The 11,972-nt window shown below is 41.6% G+C and overlaps 1 pseudogene; it reads left to right on the forward strand.

Annotated features, from left to right (window-relative positions):
* LOC114694623 overlaps window positions 1-11,184 on the forward strand; it is a 46,837-nt pseudogene extending 35,653 nt beyond the window's left edge.
* The last annotated feature ends 788 nt before the right edge of the window (window positions 11,185-11,972 follow it).

The raw sequence follows: 11,972 nt of genomic DNA on the forward strand, positions 1-11,972 counted from the left end.
AAAGTTAGCATCTAACATGTAACTCCATAGTGAGAATTTCTATCAAGTCCTATCATTTTTCTGTCCAACATTAACCAAGTCTTCTTTCCTGAATATGTCATGTTTCATTTAGAGATAATAGTTAACTGCCTATCATTGTTTAGCTTTCAAGCCATTTAAGTATACATTAGGAAACACAAATATTAAAGTTGCAGACACATTTTCTAATGAATTTGTAGTAACATTTCATTAACTTAGATAGTTTTAAAGCAAAAGAAGTGCAGCACAGAAATTCCTCCTGCATTTGAACAAAGCATCCTTTGAAAGTGCAGTCTGCACAGAAAGATCACAGCGTGAAGAGGAATGTAAGTAAAGCCACCTGGAGTGGACGTGGCATTGCACTGTGGTTCCTCCAGCTAGAGTGGCTGCAATTTGAATGGTTGTTTTCAGTCAATACGCAGACCTTCCCTTTGATAGAACATTCAGAGCAGCATAGTTTATTTTCTTAATTAACAACCATTTGAGGCTCTGGTGATTTAAATAAGAATGCCCCATAGGTTCATCTGTCAGAGGCATTGTCAAGAGCTATTGCAGGCCAGGATACAATTACAGTTTATAGCAATTGATAATTCAGATGTCACCCCACCAAAGGAATCAATCTCTGAGGGGCTAACCTTTCGGGCAAGGCTTGTAGGCCACTGACTCTGAATATTGTTGCTTCCATCTATAATTTCTTGTGCAATAACACTTATAATATCTCCCCATTACCATGTATTTCTATGTAATGTGTACATGTAATCTCATGATTACATCTCAGTCTTATGGACACATAATTGTGGATGGTCCAGGAGATGGTTCCCCATTTAACTATAATTTCAATGATAGAAATATATTAAAATATGCTTCATAACTAGATCTATTGTTCCATGTGACTGTTAGAAGTCTGTGTTCTTTCTATCTTTAGTTACTGACAGGGCAAATTAGCCAAATGAAGTGTCCTTGTGGAACTTTCACAGAGCAGAATTGCAGGTACCTGGCCTTGTTGGATCAAAACCCTTCAGAAGAATTATAGCGAAGTACAAGTGATAGTGCAGGTGTCTGGCCTTGGTATATAATAGTCCTTCGAGAGATCAATACCACCTATGCTGCCCTACACTTTCTCCACCAGTGCCTCCCCACTCTGATTCAAAAATCAATTAACACTCTGTATTTATTTCTACACCAGTTTTTAATGTAAGATTTCAGGTTCAGTAGACTATGTTTAGGTCCTGAGATTGAGGTGATTAACTGATAAAAGGGCTGTTAACTGATTAACCATGTCTGGATATTATTAATCACATACAATAGTACACATATTCTTTGCCTTTTCCTTAAACCTCTCATTGGTTGAGTCTCTCCCCTTGTCCCCTTGTAAATAGTTTCCTCCCTCTAAGAGATGAGCCAGAACTTTTTACAAACTGCAGCTGTTGTCAGTCACCAACTAAGCTGACCAAGTCTTTGCCAAGTGTGACTCTTATCAGAATACTTAAGCCTGAGAGTTTACTTTGTAGTTTTTATTAACAGGCTATTAATGAATGGATATAGATGGATAGATAGATTGATAGATAGATAGATAGATAGATAGATAGATAGATAGATAGATAGATAGATAGATATAGATATATGCTTGGGAATTGGTAATGGGTAGAAGAATAAAGATGAAAAAGAAATAAGGACATGAATAAAGAGTGCATAGAATAAAAAGCATTAGCCCATGTGTGTGAAATTATTATAGAAATCTTTTTCCCTCTCTTCGGGAAGCATTTCTCTTAAGGAACCTTGGGTTGAGGCTGGGGGCAGGTACCTCACCCCTACACTTATCAATTTGAATGCTGTTTCCAAGGAGCGACAATATTTGAAAGGATTAGGAGGTATGGACTTTTTGGAGAAAAGGTGTCACTGGGGGTGGGCTCTGAGGTTTTAAAAGCCAAAGCCAGGTCCAGTGGATCTCTCTTCTTGCTGCCTGTGGACCTGGATGTAGACCTCTCAGCTACCATGTCTCTCTGCATGCTGCCATGCTCCCTGCCATGAGGATAATGGACTAAACCTCTGAAACTGTAACAAGCCCCAACTAAATGTTTCACTTTTAAGAGTTGTTGTGGTCATGTGGTCATGGTGTCTCTTCACAACAACAGAACACTGATTAAGACAGAGACCTTAATCAGACATCAGATCTGAATTGATTATCATGCTAAATGCTGTGAGAAAATGCCTGGCAAGAAGTAGTTTAAGGGATAAGGTAAGGGTTTATTCTGGCTCACAGTTTGAGGGTATATCGTGCTGGGAAAGGCTTGACAGTAGGAACAGGAGAAGGTGTATGACATCACATCTACAAAGAGAGATGAATGCTAATGATCAGCTCACTTAGTTTTTCTAGCCCAGGATCCTACATCATGAAATTTTTTTTATTATTTTTTATTTTTATTTTTTAAATTACACTGATGATATTCATTAATTACACTCATGATATTAATCACATTTGTGGTATTCATAGATTACATTCACAGTATTCATTCAATTATATATATGTATATATAATTATATATATAAATGTATATACATATATATATTTAATTTTAAATGCCGAATGTCATTTATTGAAGGAGGGAGGAGGTCTTAAATACAGGCTTACAGCACAATGGGAGAACCCCGGAGGGCAGAAGTTCACTACTGATATTTTACAATCTTGCATCTAAGCTGTTAACGCCCATTATTCAGGATACACAGACAAGGAACTTCCCTTAAGCATTCAGGAGGGTGGAACCTGGCAGGGAATTAGCATAGGGAAGATATCAAGGTCAAGGTCAGCAAGCAAGGCAACAGTTACCCAAGATGGGGGCCAGGGACCTACAGGTCCCCCTTTTATTAAAAAATGAACTTCTGACTTGGGTTGCATGGGACATCAGCAGGTCACCTTACCCATCATGAAGATGCCTGCCCAGGCCACACAGGTGCTCTGTCTTAGGTTGTTGAGTGCCCCCCAGACATTACCCGTCTCTGAATACTCATTATCATACAGGCTCAATCACATGTGAGCAGCAGAGTTAACTGCTGCCAAAGATCTCAAAGTGGCACTGGGCTTGCAATCTGTGTGTTCGACACGGAAAAGACCAACAGAGGTCCTATTTCACCCATAGCCAGTAGGCTAAGGGCAACTGAGCCATTCCCTTCCTTAACGAGCCATACTGTACGTTGGAGTCCTTGTAAGATAGTATCCCAAAAGCAACTGGAACTTGAGTTCATAAATTTGTAATTTTCAAAGCCAATCGAGATGTATATAACTACTGAATTAAATTTATCATGCCCAATAGAATGGAAGATTAACTAACTGTGGTAGCTACTTTTGTTGCCAGGGTCTCCATTGTGCTAGCTGTAGTAAGCAATTATGAAATGGTAATCCCAGAAACAGTAGCAGCGGTGGCTACCATTGCTATAACAGCAACAGTGGCAGTAGCAATGTCAAATTCTCTTCTGGAGTGTGTGGACATCCACTGGCATGGATACAACTCCAGTACCACGAACCTCCAAGGCCCATTTTTCTTGATCCCAGCACAACTTTATCTGGCAGCTCTTCTGAAGAATCCAACCACATGGTTACAGTTCCTAGGCTTACATTAATGCTTGCCAAAGCTGGCAATATTGGGCTCTCAATCTCCATTGGCATCAGAAGGGTAGATTTTTTCATGAAGACCCATTAGGTCTCTGTCATGTTGGGCTTCAGCAGCAGCCACAGGGCACGTTCAGTGCTCAGGAATCCAAAGAGGTACTTCATTGTCCTGAGGAAAAACATAAACAGAACCCCGGGGCCACGCCAACACATGCAAGGTGGTCTTTATTTCTCAGTAAAATCTTTCAGAAAATACCCTGAGATGTTCCAAAGGGCTGTTTCCTATTGTGGGAACTCTGCCATTGGGTCCAATAGCCAATTGTGTGGTTCAATGGGCATGGTCTTCTCTGTAGATACGTGACCCTATAAGAACCTGAGGGGGAAGGATCTTGATCTCTCTTGAGTGGTGTGGAGCCCAAGACAGAAAAGCATGAATAGCACAGTCCAGAGGAGGCCCAGCTCCTTAGAACTGTTGCAGAGTTGTGAATAGAAGACCTCAGAGTAGCGAGACTTTAGGAAACTTTTTTATCTGAGGTTATTTAGAGATAAGTTTCTATCTATCTGACAGGTAAATAAGGAAACACTCATGCTTTCTGATGCTAACTTTCTCTTTTTCTTCATCTTAAAAGAAATCTCTTTCTCTGAAAATCTCTCTGTCTCCACATAGATACATTCCACATTTTTACATTCTCCATACATTCTCCACACAGCCACATACCTCTTTTGCACAGTTATATCTCTTTTCTATACAGCTTCATTTTCTTTAACATCTCTTTTTTACATAGTTCCACATCCCTTTTCTATACACAATTCTTCTCTCTACTCTGCTACATTCCTTCACATTATTACATCGTTTAGTCACTCTTCATTCATTTTCTCATTCATTCACTCTCTCACATACTCACTGCTAGCTCTTTATGAAGCAGCTCTCTCCACAGCTCTACACAGCAGCCGTCTCACACACACACACACACACATACACACACACACACACACACACACACACACACACACACACTCACATACCTCTTCTTCCTCTCTCTGCCCAACTTTGGACAATTATATGTTACATTTTCAGGCTCCCATCCATTCTCATAATACACAATAAGTCATACAGTTTCTTTCAGGCTAGGTAGGTCACACTAACCAGCCAGTGCATAAATGCTTGGCCGTGCATATAGCTCTAAGTTGGTGAGGGTTTCCAGACAGAATATAAACAGTTGGCTGAACCTGGAGCCTGTAACATAAACTGAATCTGGGACTACATGCAAAAAGTCAATTATTGTAGAGGGTTATGTCTACCAAAGTTGCCTCATGTTTGACCTTGATTCAGCAACAAACAACACTTTGGAATTCATCTCCAGGAGCAACCAGTTTACTTCAAATATGTTCTAAAGTCTAAAATTAGCTGTCTTTGTGACTGAAAATACTATTATTTTCCTGTAACAGTTATGAAAAATATCTAGTATCATTTCTAATCATCAGAATTATACAGCTTAAACAGAAATCATCTTCCTGACCATCCATAGCTATATACATGTGACCAAAAATGGAATATTTTAATAAACACATAAGCAGTGGGGAAAATACCCACAGCTGTCATTGTGGAAAAAATGAAGTGGCACATGAGAAAAATTACAGACAGAAGCAACTGGTCATTTACAGTGAGTAACTCCACAGCCTTGCCAAGTGGGGCTCCCCATCTGGTGGACTGACCTGTTAAACACTGGTTGTCACCTGCTGTGTACTCCCACAGCCTCCTGCAGGTCTCAGTCTCTCTTGGGTGGTGCAGTGCTAGAGCGAGCAAAGGAGAAGTGTGCCTTGCAGTTTGGTCTCCATCTCTCCCTTGGGAACGAATCACAGCTGGATCAACAGTGGCATCTCAGCTTTGCTCTGTGTCATGAGTGCACTGTATTTGATTTCACCTGCTAATAAACCTAAATTGACCCAGAATTCTGACCCACTTTGGTTTCCTAGTGGAGACTAACCATCACAACTGCGGTCCTTGTCAACCAAACACACCATTTTAATCATAGCATTCCATCCTTGCTCCATAAAGTCCCATTTTCATCCCATAATGCAAAATGTATTGTTCATTTCAAAAACTCCTTATAGTCTTTAACAGTCTCGGCTGTGTTCAAAAGTCCAAGTCTTTTGTGAAGCTCTAGACAAACTGAGCCTTTGTAGAATTAAAAAAAAAAAATCTAGTTACATATTTCATATACATATACAATGGCACAGTAAATATTCTCATTCCAATTGGGAGAAACAGGAAACAGCAAGGAAAGATTCGATCAAACGAGAATAAAACCCAGCAAGGCAAACACTAAATCTGGCAGCTGCATATCCTGCACCCAGTGCTCTTGAAAGCATCATGTGGGCTTCAAAAGCCATGGGTAACCCCTCCTCTCCAGTTCTGAGGCCTACAGTCAGAGCTTCTTTCTTGAGCTAACTCCACTCTCTGCCTGTATCTTTCCTCAGCAGATGTCCCACAGTCATAGCCTCTCCAATATTCTGTGGTCTCCATTGAAACTTAGGCTTCACTTTCACAGATTGCCTGGGCTCTGCGGCAATAAAGAGCAGGATAGGTGGCTCCAGAAGCTGATCTACCTGCTGACCTCAGGCTTGGGGCTATCAAGCTTCAGGTTAATTTTATAAAATGATGATATGACCACTCCTTGGTAAGGTGAAGGACAAGGTTTTTTGTAGACGAATTTCTAAGCAATCTTATTAAATAAGAAACACAGAGCCAAATACAGAGGAACAAGCTGTAGAGATCAGAGCAATAGCCGCCAACTAATCTTAGCTTACCACCTCGCCCTAGCTTCCCAAGAGAACCTCTTCCTGTCTAAACTGTGCCTTTATTGCCTTCCTGTTCTGCCTTCTCTTTGGCTCTAAGCCCAGCCACATCATTTCCTCATCACTGCCTGTCTATATAGACCTCCAGGTCTCTATGGTTGGCACTGGGATTAAAGGTGTGTGTTACCATGCTTGGCTGTGTCTTTGAACACACAGAGACTCTGCCTGCCATATGATCAGATTAAGGATATGTGCTACCATCGCCTGACTTCTGTTTATGGCTGACTATGACCTCTGATCTCCAGGCAAACTGTATTTATTAACATACAAATAAAATATCACCACAGTTTTTATTGTAGATGAAAGAGAGAGAAAAGCCAGAGGTACCTGGTAAAGTTTAGAGCAGAGAGAGAAAGAAGTAGATGAATATGGCCTGCAGCCTGGACCTGGCCATGAGAGAAGCTGGAGCAGAGAGTGCGAGAGCGAGGGGAGGGGAAGAGAGAAGAAAAGAGGGAGGAAGGAGAAGAAAGAAGGAGACAGAATGAGCATAACTGAAATAGCGGGGTTATAAGGAAAATGAGAGCTGGCAGGAAGGAAGCCCGTGAGCAGGAAGGAGTTTAGTTTAGGGTAAGGGAGGAGATAAGATCAGAAGGGATAGGTTGCTAGCATGGACTTTGAAATGTGTAACAGGGAATTTATGATAGAGGGCGCCTGGAGGCCAGCACACACTTTAGTATGCTAATAGGCACTACAGACAGTCATTTTCCCCCTTCTGCCAATGATAAGGGAAATGACTCCTTTTGGTAGAGGGGAACCAGCTTCACAAGTTACTAAAGAATGCCAGCTTTTGTCTAACCACCAAAAATTCACCTATAGTACAGGATGAGCCCATTTCTGGATATTTGGATGGCATTTTGGAGTTTGGGGAACTGGAATTCCTTTTGGACCTAATGTGAATGAGAAAGGCCCCTGGCCACTGAAGGAAAGGCTCTTTCCCCCATGTACTTCATTGTCTCTGCCCAATCTCCTGTGGCTTGCTGCTTTCAGCTTGTCAGTATCTGGACCATCAGCTCTCAACAACTTCCTTCCAGGAGGTCCTCTTGTTCTGTGGTTCTGCAAAGTTAAATTCAGTATTCTGAACATGTGGATATTCCCTAATCTCAGACTTCCAGGGTATCCCAATTTTACACAATAATTTCCTTACCAAGCTGGGATCCAGCCTCTGCCCTCATAAAAAGTCATAAAAAGTGCCACTCCGCACCCCCCCATTTGCTAAAGGAATCGTGGTCTTATCAAGTTCTACTGGATTGGAGGGTTCTAAGGACTGTGGATATAGAATTGCCAGTCTCTTTTCACCAGGACCACCCAGTTTACCTTATGGATAAGGCAGTATTCTGCCTGTCGCTGTCTCCCAACTGGGGAGCAGCCAATCCACTCAACTCACTTCTTTACAGACCTTTTTTTCCCTTCACTTTTTAGGTTTCCCATGACAATCCTTGTAAATCATGAATACACCATTTCTCTCTTTTTCTTTTTGGAATAGTGTCCATTGTTTTCTTATTCTGATTCTTCTCCTTCAACACATCACATAGAGGCAGCTTCTAGTCTGCCATTTAACCCACAAGTATTGCTTTTTATTTTTCAAACCCCCCTAATACCATGATTTTAGCAATTACTTCACCCTACTGGAGTCTACCATCCATCAATACTACTACATTCTCAGTGTCTATCATTCTCCTTACACCCTCGCATCCTTTCACAGCACCCCCCATCCATCACTACAGTCGTCATTTGCGTGTTTTCAACTTCTTTGCCTTTCTTTCTCTTCTCATTTTCTCTTACAAAGCTCTCACACTGAGGTAGTTCACCTTTCCTTGCAGCTGAATGGAAAAGCACACTGGATAAAAACACATAGACATGAATGGTAAAGTAAGCTCTCTCTTTGGTTTTTGGGAGGTTTTTTGTATTTTGGTTTTTGAGGTATTTGTTGTTGTTGTTGTTGTTGTTGTTGTTGTTACAAGACAGGGTTTCTCTGTGTAGCTTTGTGCCTTTCCTGGAAATCACTTGGTAGCCCAGGCTGGCCTCGAATTTACAGAGAGTGCTGGGATTAAAGGTGTGCGCCGCCGCCGCCGCCGCCGCCGCCGCCGCCGCCGCCGCCCCCCCCCCCCACTCACATCCCTCTGCCTTTTCCTTGTTTACATGCACAAATTGTCCATAATTTAAAGGCAATGGTTCAATGTGTTGACTAGGAGCCATCAACATTTTCCTGCTCAAGGATGCCACTCCTAAAAAATACCCTTCTTTGTTGCCATTAATGTTTCTTCCTCTGACGACTCCTTTTCTCATGAGTGTAAAAACAAAGTCATTGCTTTGTTTTTGCTTCTATCTTTAAAAAATGAAAACTCTCTCATTCCTTGCTTCCCCTCTAGTCTACACACCATTGCATGCTATCCCTTTACAACAAGACGCCTAATTTAGAGTTATCTGTAGTCAGTTAATTCCGAGTCTGCACCCATTCCCTTCCGACTCAATTCTCAGCAACCCCAGTCAAATGTTTTTATCAAGAGAAAATATTTCCTTTCAAATGCAGTTGCTGCATTCAGTGTGTGTCCAGTCCCCATTTTGCTGCATCACCAGCATCTGAAACCTCACTTCTCTTTGAAGCACCACTTTGTGTCTTTTGACTGCAGGATATCACATGGAGCTGGTTCTCCCTACTGATTACTTCTGAATATTGTCTGCTATGCCCTTCTCACATCTCTGTTTTCTAAACAACGGTGTGCTGTAAGACTCATTTCATCAATCACTAACTAACAAATCCCCTTACAGGCGTGCCCTCAACCTGACCTTATGAAGGTGTTTGTTTTTATTGAGGCTCCTTCCTCTTTGATGACTCTAGCTTGTGCCAAGTTGACATAAAACTAGCCAACCAAAGTCCTTAACTATCCTGAAGAGTTTTCCTTACTTTACCTCTAAGTTTTAATTTCTCCCCTACATATTTTCAATCCACTATATTAATATATAACTTACAGTCAATAAAATTCATCAATTTTTAGTACATAATTTTTGAGTTTTCACAACAATTAAGAATAAAAAGTCTTTTCTTTCCTTTTTGTAATCAATCCACTCCCTGCCCCTATGTTTTCTACAATTTTAAATAAATGAAATCATATATAATATTTTGATAATGGGACCTTTCACTCACATAATATCATAGTATATCTTATTACTGAGTAGAACTCTGCGGTGATATATTGTGAACCCTAATAAACTTGCCTGAGGATCAGAGGACAGAGTCAGCCACTAGATTAGACATAGAGGTCAGGCAGTGACAGCACGCACCTTTAATCCCAGCACTTGAGATCTCATGCCTTTGCTTGGGAAGCACACACGCCTTTAATCCCAAGAAGTAATATGGCAGGACAGAGAAAGGTATACAAGGCATGAGAAAACAGGAACTCACTCTCTTTAGGCTGAGGATTTCAGAAAGGTAAGAACTAGTGGCTGGCTGCTCTGCTTCTCTCATCTTTTAGCTTTCACCCTGATATCTGGCTCTGGGCTTTTTATTAACAGACCATTTAAAATTCTAACAACAGAACTCTATTCATAGATGTACAACAATTTATTAATTCTTAGTTGAGGAATTCTTCTGAGGTTTTAGTTTTGTTGCTGTTTTAATATTTGCATTAATTCTTTGAGAATTTAATACAGTGTGTTTTGATCACATTTACTCTTATCCCAACTCCTTCCAGATTCATCATCCCCACTCTCACCTCCCTACCCATCCAACTTAAGGGTTTCCCTCTGCTTGTGGGAAGGCAGAAACATGGTACCTGGGGCTTACTCTGTTAAGGGTGGCTAGAGGCTGGCGGCATCTCCACAGTCTCTGGGCGGGTGGCCCATGTTTTCGCAACCTGTCTCCTGAGGCTGCGCCCTCAGACAGTGGGTCTCCATGGCGCTTGTTGGGCGCTTTGTGTCTGCAGCGACCACCGCTGATGACCAAGCTGCTCACCCCATTGCAGAAAGAGACAGTGGAACTACTAGAGAAGGTGGAGACAGAGAGAAGCCTGTATTCAGACCACGAGCTTCGTGCTCTGGATGGAGCTAAGCGACTGGTAAAGAAGAAAGCTGCCCTTTATGATGATGACCAAGATGAGCAGGGCCCAAGACTTAGAAGATACGTGGGAGCAGGCATTCCTACAATTCAAACCTGGAGCTCGAGTAACAGAAGCAGATGATTAAAAAATAATAATAATAATGACCGAGCCTCCTTGCATCGTAAGCTAGACAGTTAGCTCGTCCTCTTAGTCAGACAGAAGGTTGGGAATCAGGATTTTTGGATGCTCGCTCGAGTAGAGTGGCAGCTGAGCAAATCCTGGCCACCGTCTCAGAAAACAACATGGAAGCCAGATTCCTAGGGAATGCACCTTGTGGCCACTACAAGTTCAAACTCCTCAAGGCAATTCAGACAGAGAGTGACATTGGGGTCAATCTCTTCTTCAAAGCTCTGCTACTCACAGGAGACTTCCCACAGGCTGGAAAGAAGACCTGTCATGTGTGGGCCAGTAAGCAAGAGCTGGGCGACTATCTGAAGCCCAAGTACCTGGCTCAGGTCAGGAGGCTTCTTCTGGACTCCTGATGGATGCAGCTGCTTGTGGATGATACGTACATAAGTCAAGTGCTAGCACCTCAGGAACAGTGCGGATGCTCATTTACAGGGACAGTCAAGCACCAAACTAAATTCTGAGAGTTAAATGTGTTTGTCATTGTATTGGATTTTGATTTGTCTTTGGGGGACAATTAGCTTTGCTATATAGCAAGTTGAAGCATTATGTTACAGTAACATAACAGAACTACGTGAACCTGGCCATGATTCTTTCACTGGGTGGTTAGAGAGAAGTCAGACTTCATTTCAAATGACTAGCGCTAAACAGTTAAGAAGCGATTAATCTCCATTTAAATATAAAACTTCCAAAACGGAGGGAGAAAGAAGATATGTCCTTCCTATCTAGGAAAGGGAAAAGTAAAATGGAAAACAGCTAAGAAGTTATATAACTAGCTTTTCATGAGCCTAGAAACTTTCTCAGAACATGGGAATTGAGGTCAATTCATTTCCTCTGTTCATTACTGTTCAATAGCTCCTTGGCTACTCATGGGATTATGTGTCTGGATCTCCCGCTTCTATGATGAAATTTTATCTGGCTTGAGCTTACATGGGTCTTGTGCATGCTGTCACAATTTTCGTAAGTTCCTTTGTGCAACTGCACTGCTGTGTCTAGAAAACATGATTTCCTTGACATTACCTACCACCTCAGGCTCTTACAACCTTTATGTTCCCTCTTCTGTCAAGATCCTCGACCCATAGGGAAAGGTTGTAATATTGATGTCCCATGGTTACTCCCAGAACATCCATACTGGTGTTGCACAAATGGGTATGTCTTGTCAGACCGGTTCTTGTTATAGCTAGCAGGGTATGTGACTGGGTAAGCTTGATGATTACTTTTTTCCTCTGGTAGCATGAACAGTATCTTCCAGCACTAAGAAAGCT

This window comes from Peromyscus leucopus, chromosome 2 (genome assembly GCF_004664715.2).
Source record: "Peromyscus leucopus breed LL Stock chromosome 2, UCI_PerLeu_2.1, whole genome shotgun sequence".
Lineage (NCBI taxonomy): Eukaryota > Metazoa > Chordata > Mammalia > Rodentia > Cricetidae > Peromyscus > Peromyscus leucopus.